Here is a 14,654-nt window from a genome sequence, read left to right as displayed (position 1 = left end):
ACAGTCAAGAAAAAGCCATATAGGAGACCATGCTTGCCCTCTCTGGCATTAATCACTTTGATCATATGCTCAATCATTAGAGCAGATAGACTAATAGATTGAAAAGTTGCTAGAGCTTCAAGAAGGACCTAGTCCGCAGCAGAGGGAATACATCCCCTTTCAGACCTTAGAAGCAACGCCTTGTTGATAAGCTAAAAAAAAAAGCTGATACTTAGGCTTAAGCTGCTTCTTATAAAGCCTCTCACCAGTCGCAGATATTCTTCTTTTGACTATCATATCTTTGAAAGCTTATGATTCCTTCCCTTCAATTGTTTTCAGTCCATCAGTTGGGACACCAAGAATTTCACCCAACTTTGCTTCATCCATTTCGAACTCTAACTCATTTACCGTCATGACTAAGGTGGAGTTATTAGTGTACATTAAGAAGGCATATAATTCTACCACCTCATCCTCAATAACACTAGGAGCAGGGAAGGAAAATAGATGCTACCACTTCTAAAACTCAACAATCTCCAGCAACTCCTTCATTCCATGTTTTTTTTAGCAATTTCATAGTCAAACACTCTACCTAGTAGCACCTTTTGCCTTTTCAATTTTTTTTTGCCTCTACAATTCCAACTCCTTAATCTTTTGCCTCTTCTTGGAGGAACCAAGTTCCTCACTCTTACTGCTTTTTCTTTTCTTAGAAGAGCCAGACACACTCTTCTCCTTGTCAACCTTCTCACGGGCATCAACTTCAGTCTCATCTGCCATAACTTTCTTTCGTTTTTCTTCTTTTTTCTGCTTAGAATTTTTCCTTAGTAGTGGAGATGGTTCCACTTCCTCTTCTTTATCAGACATGGTCACCACATCCTCTTCATCTCTCAGACCACTCTTTAGCAACCCTTTTTTTTTTCTTTCCAACACTTTGCTCCTTACTGGCCTTAAGGACAGCCTCACGTTTAGCCTTAATCCATTGCCTTGTAGTGGGTGGCCTAGAAGCAATATACTTTCTTACATTAATACCACTCTATTTTTCACGACTAGAAGTTCTTTTAAAAACAATGCTTATAATGATATCATTGTTAGAGGCAACCTCTTGAGAAGGACCGAGGGAACCAGGTTCCTTCTAAAGTAAGTGTTCCTACCAGGGCACAATAATAGAAGACATAGATCTAGGGTCAACAACATTCAAATCTTCCCTTGAGGGACCATGTCCCTCATTCAATTCCCCAATTTCTAGTACACTAACTCTTTTCCCTTGACTCTCTTCTCCCTGAGTCCTTTCTCCCTGACTCCCTCCACTAACTCCCTTGTCACTCATTGCATCAACAAATCTAGCAATAATATCTACTTCACTCTCCAAAATATTAGACATGTCCAATCCCTTTTCACATAGGTTTTCATCAAAACTTGCAGTAGAGTCCTCGATTCTTTTATCACTAACCAAAGGGTTGGAATTACCTGATTTTTGAGGATTTTCCGCCGAATCTCCATTATCAGTGGCATTTTTGTGCTCCTGTGCACCACCAGCACATGTAGACTCATGCATGACAACGAGACTTGATTTTTCTGCAATCCCACTTGGATCCTTTGTACCCATAACGTCAGCACCCACAGTTTGGCTAGAAAACTCAACTCCATCCTCTTTCTCATCAAGCTCCTTACTATTTTGGAAGATTTTTGAAATGGATAGAGTTTGACCACTTTTCTCTGAGTCGGGTTTTTCAGTTGGGGCAAGGGGTGAGGAAGGAGACACAAACTTCTTTGGGGTTTGACTCTTGCAAATCCTAGAGGGACCTTAAATTATTAGTTGTGGTAGTGTGGTAGTGGGGTTAGAGATTGGGGATTTTGGGGGTGAATCATGTGTTTTGGGCCTGATGAAGTTGGGTTTTTGGAAGGTGAATGAGTGGGGTTTGTTTCTGGTACAATGGGAGAGGAAGATCATTATGAGACATGGTTGAATCTTAGCCAGATGATGGCACAAGAGAGAGAAAAAAAGAGATGAGATACTTTTGGGTTAAATAAGAAAGCAAGGAACCGGTTTTGATTGGGTGTTAAAACAACTCTTTTACACATCGGGTTGGTTCGAGAAGGTGTATCATTTGGGCTTTTAAGTTTGAAATTGAGGCGGGAGAAATTTAATGACATGGCACTTTAGACAGTTTAAAAAAGCATATAAGTACTGAAAAGACTACTAACCTGAGCCACAGGAACCAGGTTGCTTGACAGTATTTTAAGATATAGGCAAAAACTCTGAAAAATGCAATACTTTCAATACTTATGTTGTCCTGAAGATGCCATGTGTATATACCTGTAACAAAGATAGGAGTGAATTAGATGCCACTAAAAAACACTTTTAGCATTGTACTTTTTCTCTTAACATTCCAATCATTGAGGGGATTTTAAAGAGAGGCAACTAGTTGAGCTTAATCAAGCCCAACTCCAAATGATTTCTTTCAAAGTGCTCCCTGCTTAGTGCCTTGGTAAAGATGTCTGCTACCTAGTCCATTGTCTTGCAGAACTTCATATAGATCAACCCCTTTTCAACATTAGCCTTTAGAAAATGGTGCCTTACATCAATGTGCTTGGTCCTTCTGTGTTGCACTGGTTTTTTTATACCATATTAAGTGCACTTGTACTATTACACAACAAGGGCACATACTCAATAAGCACACCAAATCCATAGCAATTGAGCACAACAAGAGGTAGACACCACTTACTCAGCTGCAGCAGTAGAAAGAGCCATAAAATTTTATTATCAAGCATGACCTCAGAAAATGAGCCATTTCAGAAGTGCTCTTTCTATCCACCAAGTATTCAACATAATCAGCTTTAGCATATCCAACAAAGTCAAAATTATCTCTTGAAGAATAAAAGAGGACAAAGTCCTGAGTCCTCATGAGATACCTCAAGATTCTTTTTGCAGCTTTCAAATGATGTTCCTTTGGACTTGATTGGAATCTTGCACACAACCCAACACTAAAGACAATATTGGGTTTACTGGTAATTAAGTACAATAATGACCCAATGATACCCCTATACATGGTTTCCTTCACAGGAGAACCAGGTTCATCCATGTCTAACCGAGTAGCAGTGGATATAGGTGTATCAATGGGCTTATAATTTTCCATCTCAAATCTTTTAAGCAGCTCCTTGATGTATTTTTGTTGATTGGCCATGGTGCCTTTTGGGTTTTGAATTACTTGCAACCCGAAGAAGAAGTTCAGCTAACCCATCATGCTCATCTCAAATTCACTTCCCATGAGCTTGGAAAATTCTTCACAAAGGGAATCATTTCAGGGCACCAAAAATGATATCATCAACATAAACTTGCACAATCAACAAATTTCTTCCTCTTTTCTTCAAAAATAAGGTATTGTTAATATTTCCTCTTGTAAAATCATTTTCAAGACGAAACTTTGACAATATCTCATTATACCCGAGGAGCTTGCTTTAAACCATATAGACCTTTGTCAAGCTTAAACATATGCTCAAAGGTCTCATCATAGTCAATACCTTCTTCTTGATTATAGCCTTGAACCACCAGCCTTGCCTTGTTCCTTGTGTTATACCCCGTATATTTATACGTCGAATTCTTCGCAAGCAAATTGAGTCAAGATTAAAGGCAGAATCATTTTCGGACAAAAGGTAGAGACCTTTAATTTTCAATTTTAATTAAAACATAAATTGTTTAAAAAATTTATTTAGTATAGAAATATTATTGGAGATTGGGGGTTTATTATTTGTGATTAGATTATCAAGCAAGAATTAGTGATTAATTAAAAATTAATTAGAATTAATTTATTAAAGTGGGCCCCACCGATTTTTAATTTAAAAAATAAAGGGGGGGGGGAGAATGGTGCCACATAGGAGGGCACGTGTAGGGCTCAAGGAACCCATATATAAGTCACCAAAAGTGACTTAATGAATCATTTTCATACAATCTTGAACAAAAGGAAAAAATATATATATACATAACCATGGCAGCCACGGTTCGGCCAGCCATGGTTCTTAAAAAAAATTTTGGTTCTTGATTTTTGGTTGAGTTTCAGTTGGATTATGAGTTCAAGGAAGTGATAGCAACGTTGGGTATTAAATTGCGGAAGAAGAAATTGTGAAATCGGAACAACTGAGCATACAAATTTCTCCGAGGAAATTGTGGTAAGATTTTCCTATTTTATGGTGTAGTTGTGTTAATAATATTGTAATGAAATTATAAAAAATTAAATAGGATGAATCGGAAGTAAGAAAATACATGAAATTGTTATTATGTGAAATTGTGGGTTGAAATGGATTTAGAATTGTTATGGGCTGGATTGTGAGAATTTTATATACATATCGTTGTTGTTGGTATTTTTGTGTCAACATGAGAATGATTGGAAATTCGGGTTAAGCAAATATATAGGGGAAATGCTGCCCGATTTTCGTTAAGCCCTTAACTAATGGAAAACCCTAAACGAGGATGTATAGGTTAAAGAACAAGTTCTATAGAGCGATGGGTTACATATTTACGAACTAGAAAGTATAGTTACCCCGATAACGTTACCTTTATGTTAAATAGGCTAAAAAACGACAAAGCGAATGGTTTTGCGATTAGTCGTCGAACGGTATGTAAAGCCTACCCTTTCTTTCTTTTTGGCATGTCCTAGATGTAAGTATGATAAGATATGAGCTTTGGGGTAACTCTATTCATAAGTTCCGAGCATGTTTATGATTCTTATTCACTCTCTTGATATTAGACTTCTTAATATAGTCGAGCTATTGCCCTGAGTCTCTTATGATTGATAGTAGAATGATGCGTAAAGTTCCTATTCTTAAAGACTTCATAATGAATAACGTCTTTAACTTTCATAAGTCGTCTCGTATTAATTTAATACATATACATGATCCCCGAGGCTTTATTTTGATATAGTTCATAATGATGTTCAAAGAGTACTTAATATGGCTATTATCCCGATACTCGAGCGTTGGTTAGTCTACTTATCTATTGAGTCTCAAAAGATGGTTTATATGCATATGGTTATTCACTACTCTCCATCGCATAATCGTTATTACATCTTTCACCGAGTCCCTCGCTGTAGGCGGGTATATATATATACATTATGGTGTTATGCTGTGTTATGGAGTTATGTGGTGCTATCTTTGTGATACGGAGCTATGTTTGTGATACGGAGTTATCTTTGTGATAAGGAGTTATCTTGTGTCCCGGAGTATGTTGTGTTATGGCGCCAAAGACGGGGTGGCGACCATGTTCACCGAGTCCTATAATGGGCCGGATATATATATATATGATATTAATATGCATGACTTGTATTTCAAAGTAAGCATTTTGGTATTCTGGTTGTTGTACTTGTTTTACGTACTTTTTATTTCGGTTATAATCTTGTTTCTTGTATTTTATGCTTTATATACTCGGTACATATTTCGTGATACCGACCCGCTTCTTGGGGCTGCGTTTCGCCCGCGGTGTACAAATTCTTGCTTTGGTGATCCGCCGGCTTAGGGATACCTATTCGACTCGACTTGAGTGCTCCATTGTCCCGAGCCTAGATTTTGGTATAGATTCTCTTATTGTATATATGTGTTCATCCGGGGGGGGTACGGCGGGGCCCCCGTCCGTCCTGTGATGCGATTGTTATACTCTTAGAGGTCCGCGGACATATGTGTGGGTTTGTATATAGTTGTTGTTAGTTGTGTACATATGACTTATGTTTTGGGACGTTCCCATTCGTAGTAGCGGACTTGTCGGCTATATATATATATATATATATATATATATATGTTGTATGTAGTGGCGGCCTTGTCGGCTTGCGTGTATATAGTTGGGGCGTTCCCACATGTTATGATAACTCGCCGGCTTATGTGTGATATTATCTATCAAACGTTGTAACTCCTCGGGAGACAAAGTTGTTGTGATATGTATATATATGCGATAGTTTTGACAACGTCTTGCCCTTCTATATATGAGTTCTTTATTATGCTAGTTGTGGACGATTATAGTTAACAGGCGTATACGAGTGTCCAGCTCGGGCACTAGTCACGGCCTGCGGCGTTGGGTCGTGACGGCCCCAAATTCATGTTAATTATTCTATCCCAATCCAGTTCTTCCTCTTTCGAGTTTCAAACAAAGTAAATGGGCAAGTCCTAGGGTTAGCTACTCCCTTGAGAAACGTTGAAGAACAAGAATAATTAAAATAACAAGAACTTACTTGATTAAAAATAATGTCGATCAATAAATAAGCACAACAAGAGTATCAATCTTAATTGTCACCAAGAAATTCCCATAAACAAGGATTAAATAAAAGAAAGAATATTTATGTAGGAACCCTAGCCTCCAAACTTGAGTTTTATGCCAAAGATGTTTAAGAATTGTGGCTTATGAAATATTTATAGGTGTAGGAAAAAACCCAGATAAAATAACTCAGTCCAAAACTAAATAGGAAGAAGTAAATATCCAAAAAGCGCACCGTGCGTTGCACCAAGTTGATAAACCTTCTTGCCGCTCTTAGGTATCGCTAGTTAAATACATTAGTGCTCTCTCTTATTTTCATCAAAACAATTGCAAACAAATTGGACCAACAATCATTGCCTCAATCATTACGTTATTATGATGTCTCCCACTTGTCTTTCCCCTTTCCTTTTTCCTTTCTTTTTCTTTTTCTTTTTTTTCACTTTTATCCAATTTGCTTCAAATATCTTCATCTTTACACCGCTTTATTCCTACATAATAAAAATATAATACTACACAATAAAAATATAATATTAAGCACAAATAAATATATTTAATACTCAAAAGACAATCAAAAGTACTAATATGTGAGGCAACAATGGCTAAATATTTGCAAATTTGGCCTAACATCACCCTCTGGTGTTCGACTTTCACTTGTAGGCAATTCGGACACTTAGCTACAAAATCTGCTACATTATTTTTCATATCGTTCCACTAATAAATTTTCTTAAGATCATGATACATAACTTAGATGAATAGAATACCTATAATTGTCAGCTTCTAACATATTTTGTTCTCTAAGCTCATCAATATCTGGAACACACACCGCCCCAGTACCTCAAGGTACCATCATCTCCCCCTTGTTCAAAAGTCATTGTCTTATGATTGTGAATCCCCTCTTTCAGATGTAATAAGTAGGGATCACTAAACCGCTTTTCTTTAACTTCACCACTAAGAAGGAATGAGCTCCATTACGAACAACAACACCGGTATCTTCGGAGTCTAAGAGTTGAACTCCTAGATTAGCTAAACAAGAACTTCCAGGTCATAGTTATTTTATTTGCCTCAATGTGAGCTAAAATTCCCATGGAACACCGACTAAGAGCATCATTGACAACATTCGCCCTCCTCGAATGATGGAGAATATTTGTATCATAATCCTTAAGCAATTCGAGCCACCTTCTCTGCCTAAAATTCAACACTCTTTGCTTGAAAATACACTGCAGGTTGTTATGATCGGTGAATATATCAACATGCACTCCATACAAATAATGACGCCATATCTTAAGTGCAAAAACCACGGCTGCCAATTCTAAATCATGAGTCGGATAATTCTTTTCATGAGCCTAAGCTGTCAGGATGCATAAGCTACAACCTTACCTTGCTTCTTTAAGACACATCCGAGGCCAATTCCCAAAGCATCACAATAGACTACGAACCATTCGGTTCCCTCTGGTAGCATCAAGACTGAAGCAGAAGTTAACCTCTTCTTAAACTCTTCAAAATTTTGCTCATAAGCATCTGACCACTGAAACTTAACCTTTTTCTTAGTCAACTTGGTCAATGGGGTTCAAAAAATTCTTCCACAAAATGTCTATAATAGCTTGCAGGACCCAAGAAATTTCTTATATCAAAAAGCGAGATGGGTCTAGACCAATTCTTTACGGCGTCGGTTTCTAAGAATCAACCTTCACTCCTTCACCTGAAATTACATGGCCTAGAAACGCTACCGACTTCAAACCAAAATTCACACTTCAAAAATTTCACATAAAGCTCACGATCTTGAAGTGTCTGCAATACTATTCTGCGATGCTCTATATGTTAAGCCTTACTACGGGAATACACCAAATTATTATCAATGAAGACAATGACGAATAAATCAAGATATAGCTTGAAGACTCGGTTCATAAGGTCCATGAAAGCAGCTGGAGCATTTGTTAACTTAAAAGACATGACAAGAAATTCGAAGTGACCATAATGTGTTCTGGAAGCAGTCTTCGGCATATCAACTTCCTTAACCTTTAACTGATGGTATCCTCATCTGAGGTTAATCTTGGAATAACACTCGTGAATCTTGAAATAACAACTCGGTCACCACAAAGTTGGTCAAACAAATCATATATTTTAGGAAGAGGATATTTGTTCTTAATGATGACCTTGTTCAACTGACGGTAATCAATGCACATGCGTAAGAAATCGTCTTTCTTTCAGACAAACAAAATAGGCGCACCCCAAGGTGAGTTACTAGAACTAATAAATCCCTTGTCAAGAAGATTTTTCAACTGGGCTTTTAACTCTTTTAACTCAGCTGGACCCATTCTGTATGGCGGAATAGATATCGGCTCAGTGTCGGGAAGTATATCAATTCCAAAGTCTATCTCCCTATCAGGAGGAACTCTGGGAAGATCATCTAGAAAGACTTTTAGAAACTTATTAACGGCGTGTACGGACCGGAGGTTGGGAATGCAGGTATCGTATCCTTACTCGAACTAAGTGATAGATATACCTCTTGAAAATCATCTTTCTGGCTTTAAGATAGGAAATAAGTCTACCCTTGGGTACTACTGAATTACCCTTCCATTCTATGACTAGTTCGTTAGGAAACTCAAATCTCACAATTTTGGTTCTACAACCCACTGTGGCATAACATGAAGCTAACCAAACCATACCTTTTATTACATCAAAGTCTACCATTTCTAATTATGTTAAATCGACTATGGTTAGGTGATAGACTAAAAACCGGCAACCCACATAAATACGTCTAGCTATAACTAACTCTCCAACTGGAGTGGACACTTCAAAGTGTTCATGTAACTTTTCTTTTTCTATCCAAAATTTCTTAGCAATAAATGGAGTTACATAAGATAAGGTGGATCCTGGGTCAATAAGGGCATAAACGTCGAAAGTGAAGACTGTTAGTGCACCTGTGACAACATTTGCACGTGCCTCTGTATCCTGTCGACCTACTAAAGCATACAAGCGATTTCGACCTCCACCTGCATTGCCAGACTGAGCTGCACCATGCCCTGACTGGGCTTGAGAATTTCGAGGAGCTGCCGAATTTGTGGACCGAGCCACATTACTCGCACCTTGTCTTTCCGATGGGAAAGTCTCTCTCTGAAATGGCCCCGCCGGCCATACCAAAAGCATATATCCATTCCCATACGACACTCTCCCGGCTGCCTTTTACCACACTTCACAATGGGATTATCATAAGTCCGCCGACCCACACTAGCTTGAGAATAGGAGTAAGTTGACTCGAAATTCTATCTCTTCGATCATTCCCGAACTTTGGGGCCGGTGTCTTGGCCCTGCGAGATGGAGCGAGTACCGATGATCCGTTCTTGAAGAATTTTCTGCCCCCCCCCCCCCCCCCCCCCCCCCCCCCCCCCCCCCCACCCCCAATGACTAAAGTTTCATGCAGGCTTAGCTCTTTTATTAAATTCCATCTCCTTCTATTTCTGAAGAGCTTCCTTCTCTTTCATTCAGTCCTCAAGAACTTGAACAAAGGCAACCATCTTGGCGATAGTCATTGTCCCATTCTGAGTAGCAATATTTGCATCACCATACAAGTCGGGTATAAGACCCAACACAAATATCCTAACTATGGCCCTCATGCCAGGAAGCATATACTGAGCAAACTTAGACAAGGAAACAAACTTGAGATAATATTCATTCACGCACATACTATTTTGCCTAAGTCTCTCAAATTCGTGGGCCTTCGCCTCTCTAACCTCAATCGGCTGGAACTAGTCAATGAAAGCATCAACAAACTCATCCCAAGTTGCTAGAGATGCATCTTCCCCGCGGGACTCTTGCCACGTCTCATACCAAATATGAGCAACATTCTGTAACCGATAAGCTCCCAACTCTGATGCCTCTGTCTCAGTAGCATGCATAACGCGAAAGACTTTTTGAAGCCTGTTGATGAAGTTCTGGGGGTATTCTCCCTTCATAGACCCTATGAATACTGGAGACTTCATGTTCAAAAATTTCTTGGTCCTAGAACTATTATGCCCTCCACTAGCACCTGCGCTACGAGCGCTTCCTGACGTTATGCCTAGTTAGCAACAATTTAGATGAGCAGCTGAATAGCTCCCCTAACATCCATGTCAGAAGCACTGGTTGCAAAGTAACTGTAGGACGGACCTCCGCAGGCCTTTCTGTAGGGCGGGGTTTCAATATTCGATGCAACCCTCTGAGTCTGAGGCTCCATTTCTGGAACAACGTTAGCGGTAGCCCTCTGGCTTGTAGCTGTAGTCCTCTTGGTTTACTTTTTTTCCATAGACATTGTCTAAAATACATAATACGCACTAGTTAGAAGAATTTCTGAAGGCATAGCTCTAACTGCACCATTTAGAGTATTGAAAGAAGTGAGACAATCCTAGATGTCTTGGTGGTCAACTATGTGTGGGTGCCACACACATATAAAAGTGACTCCACTGGACACGGTTTCATAGATTCCCTAAGACACTTAAACCTAGGCTCTGATACCAAGATTTGTCACGTCCCGAACCACAGCCTGGGAGTAACATGACACTCGGTACGTGGCTGCATGTGACCAAATAAACCACATGGCTTATTGAATCAACATAGGGCATAAGCTGATGTGGAATACACCTTAAAACATGGATAATCTGAATAATAATGAAATCTTATAATAGTAATAAAAATACTTGTTTAAAACATGATGTGGAAATAGTTTGAATAACATGATAACACTAAGCCAAAATGGCTATACGACTCTGAACGTTTGACATAACATAATTGACTAGTCTATAAAACTTGATTCAGGTTATGCATCCACCAAATAATGTATGAGGGACCTAGTTGTGTACCAGTTCCCTTATGCAATGCAGTATGTAAAGGACACAGGATGTTACCGTGGAAAACTCCTTGCTCAAGGGATTAAAAACCACGACCTACCCAGTATGATTTCAACTCCACTATACAAGCAACTTCCGATTACAACCTATAGCAAACTAGGAATTAACTCTCATAATCCCTCACCCCTACAATAGTTGAAACCTAGGAACTAACTCTCATAATCCCTCCACTCTTTCAATACTCCGATTGCAAGCAACTCCACTTGACTAACTCTAGCCAAGGACCACTAATAAACCTAGACCAACTCTAGGCTAGTGTACCATTAAAAAACTTATGGAAACACACTTCTAGCAAGTACACTTTAAGACTTTTCAAAACACCTACAAATAACTTCTTACCATAGAGGAGTAGGTTTACAATTTAAGCACAAACGAACAAAGACTCACAACCATATAAAGACCATAGACTAAATCTTATGTCTGGATCAGGTTCTTCAACTTGTAGGTGACTTTGTTCTTAAGAGATCTTGAGAACTTGCGTAGGCAGCTTTGCATAATTTAAATTTTCAAGTCTAGTCAATATGTTGCATCATATTATATATATGTAGGGGGAGAATGTGGGAAAGATAGAGACCACTCATTCACTTTGATCTAAAGCATGGGCCAACTCACAGCTGCACTTATGAGCAACAAGTGGCTCGGCTTTACAGCTGTCTCTGCCGATAGTGCCTAGTGCACAAAGAGCAGATTACAGCCCAGGTCTCTATTTCGTTTTGAAAAATTTGGCAATCATCAAACACGAATGCACTTGGAACTATAAATTTCTCCCTTTTTGATGATGACAAACTCATAGACTATGGTCCCCCTGAGAACCAACTTCCCACTTGCTTCCCCTGCGAAGCAGGCTATCATTGTCAAGGCGCCTGCAATATATTAGCAACATAATACCATTTTCAACTGGAAGACCAAAATTGCCACAATATCATCACATATCAATCTTCCAGTTCTTCCCCCTTGCTCAAAGACACCTTCCCACAGTTGTGAATTTTTAGCATCACAATTATTTATTTGACGTGTCTTCCCCTTAATCACCGCATGTTTAGTTCAGCTCACTTTTCGACTACACAATTATATCTTCCCCCTTTTGGCACCATCAAAAAGATTAGTGCACACATATTAACTCAGAGCCACAGGGGTAACATAATAATGAGTAAGATAGAGGAAACTAAGCTAGAAAACATATCGCACAATATATATATATATATATATATATATATATATATATATATATATCAAAACAAGTGCAGATAGTAATCAATTCAGTACACGTAAATGATAGTGAAGCTGCAAATATGCCAAAATTCAGGAAAAGTTGACTTTAATTTTATGTTAAAGGGATAGGGGCAAGGAATGATTTTCTTGGTAACGTAGAGACTTTAAGGGGCTAAACAAGTATAGGTCAATTTCTATGGGCTAGCGATCCTTCATCATCTCATCTTTCAGTGCGTCCACTTGAGTTCTCAATTAATCCCTCTCCGCCCGTAGCTTCTCAATTTCTTCTTCTGCTTCTCGACCAGAACCATGTTCTTTTTGTCATTCAGCCAGTTGGGCTTTTAGAAGGGCATTTTCCTCCGTGATTTGTTTGATTGTTGCATTTGCTACTTCTTGAGATTCAATTAGAATTGAGAGAGTGGATGGACTTCCAACACCTGGTCCCTGTGGCACAAACTCACACTCCTTCAAGGTGGCTAGAGAGAACACATGGTCCTTAGTTCCCAAGGAGGCTCTACCAGTTCTTACATTAAAGTGCGCAAGGACTTTCGTTAAGAAAAATCCATATGGGAGACCAGGTCCTCCTTGCACAATTCGTGCCACCTTACTCATTCACTTGATCATGATGGCCAGAAAATTGATTATTTCAAAAAATGTAAGAGCTTCCACTAGAACCATAAATGCCCCCGTAGTGGTAGATCGTCCCTCCATCCTTGGCCAAAGCACTGTGCTGACAAACTCGAAGACTAGTTAATGCTCAGGCTTAAGCTCATTCTTACTGAGACTAGCTTTTGCTACTAACTTTGAAACTTTAACGATGACCTTTTTGAAATCTGGAGATCTCTTGTCTGCTACAGCTCTCAAACCTGCTGTTATTACTCCTAAGATTTGCCCAAGTACCAACTCAGTAATCCCAAACTCTATCAGATTCACTGTTAGGGCCAGAGCCTTATCATTTATACAGAGTAAATTTTCATAGAATTAAACCACTTCGGCTTCATATACACATGGTGGTAGTTGGATAAAGAGATGGCTCCACTCCTGGAACTCTACCATTGCTATCAAATCTTTCCTGCTAGGCTCCTCTTTCAGATTGGCATCAAAGACTCTTCCAAAGAGAACCTTTTATTTTTGTAGGTTCTCTTTATTCTTTCTTCCTTTTACTTCACTACGTATCCTCTTTAAGGAACCTGGTCTCTCACTTGTACACATCTTTATTTTCTTGAGTATAGGGCACTAGCTTCCTCTCTTCTCTTCTTGGTTTTGAAGGCCTACATTTTCACTCAAATTACCTTACAACTTTGGGTCAAGCAAATGATTATTTTCACTCACCATTTCTTTCTTTGAATTTTTTTGTATCAAAGGTGTCTCCTCTTCATCTTTGGAGTCCTCAACACTCGACATTTCTGTGGTACAGCAAGAGCTTGAGTCATCAGATCCAGTTAAATCACTACTGACTGACCTAAATTTCCTTTTCTTAGCCCATTGCTTTCCTGCATCATAGTTTGCCCATTTTGTTTTCACTGATTTTCCCTTCTTCCCACCCATATGATCATATGTTTCCTTTTGATCAAAGATAGCCGAAAGGGATGCAAATTTCCTAGTCGTTCTACGCTTGCTAGGTTTTGAAGGAACGGGTATAGGGAAAGTTGAAGTTGCTTCATTTATGCCTTGATTGGAGGAAGTTGAGTGCCTTAAAAGTGATGATTTGGATCTATTTTCTCAGGCTTGATGAGGATTGATGATGTTTGATAAGCACTTGGTGACAGGACAAAAATGTGAAGAGTTTAGGCGAGTATTATATGAGAGAGATGTACAAATGAGGTCCTGAAGTTCAAAGATTTGGGAAAGTAAAGAGAGAGAAAGATGAGGATAAATGTCATTTAAAGAGGCAAAAGTGGCACTTTAGGATAGGTGTAAGAGGGAACAACTGATTTGTTCAAGAAGGAAGTGATGATTTGGCACAGACACTCTTTTAAGACTTCTTGGAAGAGGAAAAGACACATGACATATCTGGAAATTTTCGCAGTTCAAATACATTTACGAGTACTGAAAGAAATCTGACCTCAGATACAGAGGCCTGGTCTCTAATCAAAATTTTTGAAGTATCAGGCCATCACTGTGAACTGTGTAGAACTCCTTATGCTTGAATTCTCCTGATCCTTCCATGCATGTATACCTGTAACAGTACATAAGTCAGTTAGATATAACCAAATGCACTTGTCAGCAGTGTACCTTTTCATTTATTGTAGCCATTTTGAGTGATGCCTTTTTACAGCATTGTTCATCAGATATCTTTTCTTTTATCATCACACCACACACATCCTGCTATAAAGGCTTTGAGG

Source organism: Lycium ferocissimum, unplaced genomic scaffold (genome assembly GCF_029784015.1).
Source record: "Lycium ferocissimum isolate CSIRO_LF1 unplaced genomic scaffold, AGI_CSIRO_Lferr_CH_V1 ctg1649, whole genome shotgun sequence".
NCBI lineage: Eukaryota > Viridiplantae > Streptophyta > Magnoliopsida > Solanales > Solanaceae > Lycium > Lycium ferocissimum.
This window is presented reverse-complemented; position numbering follows the sequence as displayed.